Source organism: Pezoporus wallicus, unplaced genomic scaffold (assembly GCF_028554395.1).
Source record: "Pezoporus wallicus isolate ANWC-B61680 ecotype Strahan unplaced genomic scaffold, APGP_CSIRO_Pwel_v1 contig_1387, whole genome shotgun sequence".
Classification (NCBI taxonomy): domain Eukaryota; kingdom Metazoa; phylum Chordata; class Aves; order Psittaciformes; family Psittacidae; genus Pezoporus; species Pezoporus wallicus.
In genome coordinates, this window is record NW_026635935.1 from 104,600 (window position 1) to 112,081 (window position 7,482).

A 7,482-nucleotide genomic window follows, 5' to 3' on the forward strand; every position below is an offset into this window, starting at 1 on the left:
ATGAAAAAAAAAGACAAGGAAAGAAAAAAGGATTTAACTGCACAAATTGTACCTGTAAACACACCTATACCTGTGAAAAGAGTATGAAGAAAACAAAAAATGCATTCCCACCTCCTGGACTTCAATAAATGCATTGAAAACTTAAATAGAATTTGGATATAACTATAACATTTATAGATGCTTTTCTTTTTTTTTTTGTTATTGTGCTCCTTTTTTGTCACACTCTGCCAAATTAGCTGCAAAAAAAGTTAAATTCTCCACATTCCAATGACTTTATACTGAGCACACCCAAGTGGCTGGGGTACAGCTGTTCCACTGCTGATCCTCACCAGTGCAAGATGCAAGAACTGAATTCATAGAGTCATAGAATCATAGAACAGTTAAGGTTGGAAAGGACCTTAAAATCATCAAGTTCCAACCTCCCCTGCCATAGGCAGGGACACCTCACACTAAACCATGTCACCCAAGGCTCTGTCCAACCTAGTCTTGAACACTGCCAGGGATGGAGCATTCACAACTTCCCTGAGCAACCCATTCCAGTGCCTCACCATACTCACAGTAAAGAATTTCTTCCTTATATCCAATCTAAACTTCCCCTGTTAAAGTTTGAACCCATTACCCGTTGTTCTATCACTACAGTTTCTAAGGAAGAGTCCATCCCCAGCATCCCTATAGGCCCCCTTCAGATACTGGAAGGCTCCTGTAAGGTCTCCACACAGCCTTCTCTTCTGCAGGCTGAACAGCCCCAACTTTCTCAGCCTGTCTTCATATGGGAAGTGCTCCAGTCCCCTGATCATCCTCGTGGCCCTCCTCTGGACTTGTTCCAACAGTTCCATGTCCTTTTTATGTTGAGGACACCAGAACTGCACACAATACTCCAGGTGAGGTGTCACGAGAGCAGAGCAGAGGGGCAGGATCACCTCCTTCGACCTGCTAGTCATGCTCTTTTTGATGCAGCCCAGGATACAGTTGGCTTTCTGGGCTGCAAGCACACACTGCCTGCTCATGCTCATTTTCTCATCAACCAACACCACCAAGTCCTTCTCTGCAGGGCTGCTCTGAATCTCTTCTCTGCCCATCCTGTAGCTGTGCCTGGGATTGCTCTGACCCAGGTGTAGGACCTTGCACTTGGTTAAACTTCATGAGGCTGGCATCAGCCCACCTCACAAGTGTGTCGGGGTCCCTCTGGGTGGCATTCCTTCCCTCCAGGGTATCAACCGATGAGGTATAGTGATTAAAATCCCCTTGAGCACTGTGCAGTCAAAGCTCTCTTTGAAGCTGATTGCCTGAGGGATAGTTTTCAGGAACTTTCTAGAGTGTTTAGTAACATACTGATACAGCAGTGAAAAGTTCTAAAGCTTCTGAAGTGCTCCTTAGCACAAATGCACAGGCTTCAGTGGCCTAATCTATTTTATTTACACTTACCATGAGAAGTGTATTCAAGCTACAGGTTGGCGGAGAAGTGATTCTGAGCAGCCCTGCGGAGAAGGCTGTGGGGGTTTTGACAGATGAGAAACTGAACATGAGCCAGCTTCAGTGTACACTTGCAGCCCAGAACGCCAGCCATATCCTGGGCTGTATCAAAAGGAGTGTGACCAGCAGGTTGAAAGACATGATCCTGCCCCTCCTTTGCTCTCATGAGACCTCTCTTGAAGTACTGTGTACAGTTCTGGTGTCCTCAACATAAGAAGGGCAAGGAGCTGTTGGAGCAAGTCCAGAGGATGGCCACGAGGATAATGAGAAGGCTGGAGCACCTGCTGTGTGAAGATAGGCTGAGAAAGTTGGGGCTGTTCAGCCTGGAGAAGAGAAGGCTGCGTGGAGACCTCATAGCAGCCTTCCACTATCTGAAGGGGACCTACAAGGGTGCTGGAGAGGGAATCTTCATTAGGTACTGTAGTGATAGGACACGGGGTGACGGGTTTAAACTTAAACAGAGGGAGTTCAGGTTAGATAGGTGGAAGGAGTTCTTTACTGTGAGGGTGGTGAGGCACTGGAACAGGTTGCCCAAGGAAGTTGTGAATGCTTCATCCCTGGCAGTGTTCAGGGCCAGGTTGGATGGAGTCTTGGGTGACATGGTTTAGTGTGTGGTGTCCCTGCCCATGGCAGGGGGGTTGTAAATAAGATGATCTTAAGGTCCTTTCCAACGCTAACCATTCTATGATTTTATGGTTCAATATTTTTCCCTTTTCTGTTTATAATTACTGCAAGAATGGGAATGGGATTTAGTAACCCAGTTCTACTCATGATTTCAAGTGAGCATCCTCCAGGCATGTGTTCCGGGCCTGCTCCTCCATGGAGTGTATCCTCAGACAGCTCATGTAAAATTATTCCGGGTTTTAAAGATGCTCACCTAGATCTATCTGAAGCGAGTGACGTTACTTCTGCCGCTTGCTCATCACTGTCCATCACTAGGAGTGACTAGCCCCACTGCTGTATGAGAGGAAAGGATCACCTGAATTTCTCCTTTTCAGGCAAATCCACTTTGTTCAGGTGAAATAACTTTTCACGGGATATTTAAAACAACCCATCTGGCTCTGCTGGAAATGAGTTAGGCATAATCCCTCCAGCCAACTGAGAGATGGAGTCAGCATCTCCATCCAGCAAAGGACTGGCAATTCATTAACTGGTACAGCTATCTGAAACCAGCTTGAGTGTTTCCCAGCAGGAGTTTGTGTGGAAAACTGTGAGTTCATTGGAAAGATACACATTAAAAACATGTTACATCTAGGAAAGCAAACTTGTGCAAGTGTCCATTTCAATTAAATCAATGACGTAATTTATAGCCAAAGTGACTTCTGTATAATGGCTTGTTTATTGAAAATAATTCTGTTTGGTATTAGAAGCTCATTAAACTGAACTGCTAAAGGAAGAGACATTGATTCAGGCTTCCATGAGTAATGTTGCACCATCCATTTCCTCTCAAGTTCTGGATTTGCTTTTTTTTCTCTGTTTTTTGTTTGCTTGTTTCATAGCAGACATTTGGCAAAATACTTAAGCTTATACCTAAAGCCTTCCTTAATCAGTCAAATATATGGCCCAATTTCAGGAAAAATACTTACTATGACTTAATCAGACATGAGCACATACTGAAGAGCTCGCTATTTAAAATACCTGCTCTTCTTGATCAGAACAATTTTCTGAATTTCTGTACGTTTTCAATCCAGCAGGACAGCTAAAAAGACAAGGGACAGAACTGAGAGCACCACAGCTTGAGGACTATAAGGTGATACACAAGTGCTGTAACCCCAGTCCAGGGGCAGGACCTTGTAGTACGCCTTGTTGAACTCCATGAGGTTCACAGTCCCACCTCTCACGTGTGTCAAGGTCCCTTTGAATGGCATCCCTTCCTCCCAGGCCATCAACTGAACGAAACAGTGTTGTTGGCAAATTTGCTTAGGGTGCATCAATCCTACTGTCCATGTCACTGACAAAGATGTGGAACAGGATCGGTCCTAACACCGACCCCTGAGGGACACCATGTGTTATCCATCTTCAGTTGGACATTGAGCCACAACTCTCAGTGCAGCCGTCCAGCCAGTTTGTTATCCACCAAGTGGTTCATCTGTCAAATCCATCCATGTCTCTCCAATTTAGAGACAAGGATGTTAGGTGAACCAAAGCCAAATGACTTGCACAGTTCCAGGTAGATGATGTCAGTTGCCCTTCCCTTATGCATCAACGCTGTGGCCTTATCGTAGAAGGCCACCAAATCTGTCAGGCAAATTAGTGAAGCTGTGTTGTCTGTGACCAATCACTCCCTTATTGTCCATGTGCCTTAGCATAGTTTACAGGAGGATCTGCTCTGTGATATTGCAGGGCGCAGAGGTGAAGCTGACTGGGCTGTAGTTCCCCGGATCTTCCTTGTTTCGCTTTTTAAAAATGGAGGTGATGTTTTCCCTTTTCCATGTTTCCATGTTTCCCATATGCAGTCCCAGAAGCATATGCTGTCCACCATGGGATGCAGGAGGTCATCAGCCCAGGCATAATGCTAACCCTTGGACTCCTAGATCCTCTGGGATGGGACCCTTGCCTTCAGATGTAGCGCAGGTACTTCAGGATAGCAAGTGTAGCTGAGGATTTCCTGTAGCTGATAAAGGCAGACACACAGACACCCAAATCCTGAAAATCTTTCACTAAAGAACTTCTTTGCCATGGCATTTTGCAAGTGCTACACCCTGCAGCAGTCTGAAAGTGTTTCCTTTGTTATAGTTACAGGGCAAACTAACACAGGAAACTGTGTGATCCTTCTAGGAAACATTAGTTTCCTCTTCTCACCTCTCTTCCCCACTTTCACTCTTCTGTTCTGGGAGCTCGCTTTTCAGAAGGTATTAGATCTTTTGGTCAGTCTGCTCTGACTTGGTAGGCTTCATTCCTACAGCCCTCCTGGGCAAGCAGGGACACTGGAAGCACAACTGAATAATGAGGGGAGTTACCTCCTAGTTTCATACTTAACTGAGCATTTGTCACCTCTAGTCACCTCATTTTCTGCACTGACTGACAAACAACCGTTCCCACAGCTTCTTCCCTCTCTGAACCAGCTGCTGTCTGCCTGCTCATGTCTTCCTCTTCTGTTAGAGTAGCGTTTAAATTACTCAGAATTATTTTGGGCTTAAAGTCCCCAAAAAGGCTTAAAGGTTTAAGCCTTTGGCAAACAAGCTGTGGTCTGATGAAGACAACATAGTTGTCTGGTCCCAGTGAAGATGTAATGTCAAGTGGTCCTGATGCTCTCCTCAGATAACGCGGGTAAGCTAATCACTGTCATTTACCCCTTCCTGTTTCTCCCCTGGTGTTCTGCATCTGTACTAGTAATACTGTTTTCTAAATTGGGAAACTGGTATTACTTAGTGTATCTTTCTTTTCCATGGATTGCTGTTCATGACAGAAATTTGTTGGAATATTCACAGTTCTGTCCCTGAATACACTGTGGCCATAATGCTTCCGGTGAGCTACTGAAAACATAAGCTTTCTACAGTCAATGGAAATTGCAGATGAGAGAGGCAGATGAGATAATGAGCAATAGACAAGAAACGGATACATTAACCGTTTGTTTTTCACCTGTTATGCAGGCCCTCTGGTTTTAGCTATCTCGTTGAAGTCAGTATTACCCTTAAAAATTAAATTTTTAATCTGTGTAGAACACGTTGTTCCCAGGACAGCATGAATGAGGGTGATTAAATTATAGCTGTACTATACTTTCCTTAGTGATTGGTAACTCTATTGTCACTCATGATGCTGTTCTTTGCACTTAGCTGCATGGAACTGGGGAAAAACATGACATTTCCCGTGTACTAGACATAATGAGAATTTATGGCTTTTCATGGAATCGGGCAGCAATGAAGTATGTGAGTAAACAAAACATGGGGGACTTGGTTTTGGAACAAAGGATTTTTTTCTTCAAGACATACTATAGAATACCTACCTTTCCCTTTGGAAATGTAAGTGGGGAGCTAATAAGTGCAATGCCCAGTTCAGGTGAAGAGCAAATACTAATTTTTTATCATAGAATCATAGAACGATAGAATCAAAGAATGGTTGGGGTTGGAAGAAACCTTAAAGCTCATCCAGTTCCAACCCCCTGCCACGGGTGGGCACACCTTCCACTATACCAGGTTGTTCCAAGCCCCATCCAGCCTGGCCTTGAACACTGCCAGGAACGGGGCAGCCCCAGCTTCTCTGGGCAACCTGTGCCAGGGCCTCACCACTCTCACAGGGCAGAACTTCTGCCTAAGATCTCATCTCAATCTCTCCTCTGTCAGGCTAAAGCCATCACCACACTTCTTTTGTACCCAGCTGCAGAGCAATCAAGTACATTATCCTAATTCTTGATTGGAATCTGTATGGAATACAGACAAGCCCTGATGTGAAAGGTGCCATCAAAATGCTTTTATCAAAACAAAAAAATCCCAAAACACAAAAGTACACCTTTTTGGCAGAGTGGCCAAATGAAGAAACCGTGCCATTAATATGCTCTGTAAAGTTTTAAGAAGGAAATTGCTGTGTTACTTCCGAAGTTCCCCTTTTAATGAATCATAAATTGACTAAATTTGTTGTAGAATTTGACATAGCTAAATCTGTAAAGAACTAAGTCAGTCCACAAAGAGTCAGAGGAACTATTCATGTTCCCAGTATGCTTATGTGCATCCAAGTTAAAGTTCTTTGTGACCAAATTGTTTCTAACAAAACATTCAGGCAGCAGTGAACTGCATCTCCTGCAATAAACATTCAGGTAGAATCTTCCTAACTTGTGTTTGCGTCAATACCATCAATGTCCATGAAGCCTTTGCTTCCACTTCTCATAAATACCAGTCTCCATAAAGACAGGACTCTGCAGACTCACTGTGCAGAGCTTTCCACGGTGACCTCTCTTTTGAGACTAACTGCTATGCATTAAATGCTTTGCAAAACGATTTTCTCTTGTCACAATCACAGTAACTTATATTTTCTTTTAAAAATAGCATCCCCTGGTAAGCCTTTATCGTTCTTTGTAACAGTATGTTGGCAAATTAAAACTTGTGAAGCTTTTTGCTGTATTACAGAAGCCTTTAACTTTGTTGTTTTTATCTACTGATGTAATGTCAGCAGACATGGAGCAAGATCAGGAAAGCATTTAACATTTTCCAGAATGCAAAAGAAACACAAAACCCCCTGAAACAGCCCGGGACAGGTGCTGCAAAAACTTTTCATCAATTTTTCCTCTTTTTTCATAAATTTAATGCTTTAAATTGCCACAGAGATTTCCAGAGGTGTTCGCAGCTGGTATTCTGAATGTTTTTCTCTCATCAGAGATTGGTTTTTAAAAAACAAACAACATGAAGGTTTAATATTCTTAGAAAACCAGGTGCTGTTATGCTCTTCTCTATGGTTATAAAATGTTTTTAAACTGCTTTTAAAATGCTTTGGGGAAGGAGTTGGCAGAGTTTTGAGGGTTAATTTCCCCTCCCCCCCGGTTGTTTTTTTTCCACAACTATTCTCAGACTGATCTGCAGCCCAGGGAAGCATGATGGGCATTGTGTGTCCCAGCTCCTCTCTGTGGCACTTCACATGCAGAGTTCTCTGCTGCCTGGCAAAGTCCCCATGGTTGGAGCACAGGAGCACAGCAACAGGCCAACACAACCGATCATGTTGTGGTAATATTGGCAACAACAACCTTTGGCATTTGGCATTGTGTGCCACCAGAATCACAGTGTAACTACAGTTCCAGTATACTGCTCACTGCTTTCAGGGAACAGTAATGCAAAACATTATTACAGTAGCTACACTTCATGACAGAGGAAACAGGACTTCACTATCTGTTTATAATGCGCATTTGCATGCCACACTTGAGTATTCAAAATCATGCTGACAAGAAGTGATGTTGAACCTGGGAAGAAGGGACAGGTTGGGGGAAGATGTGTTGGATTTTGGTCTTATTTCTCACTACCCACTCTGATTTGATTGGTAGTAAGTTAAACTGATTTCCCTAAGTGGAGTCTTGTTTTGCCA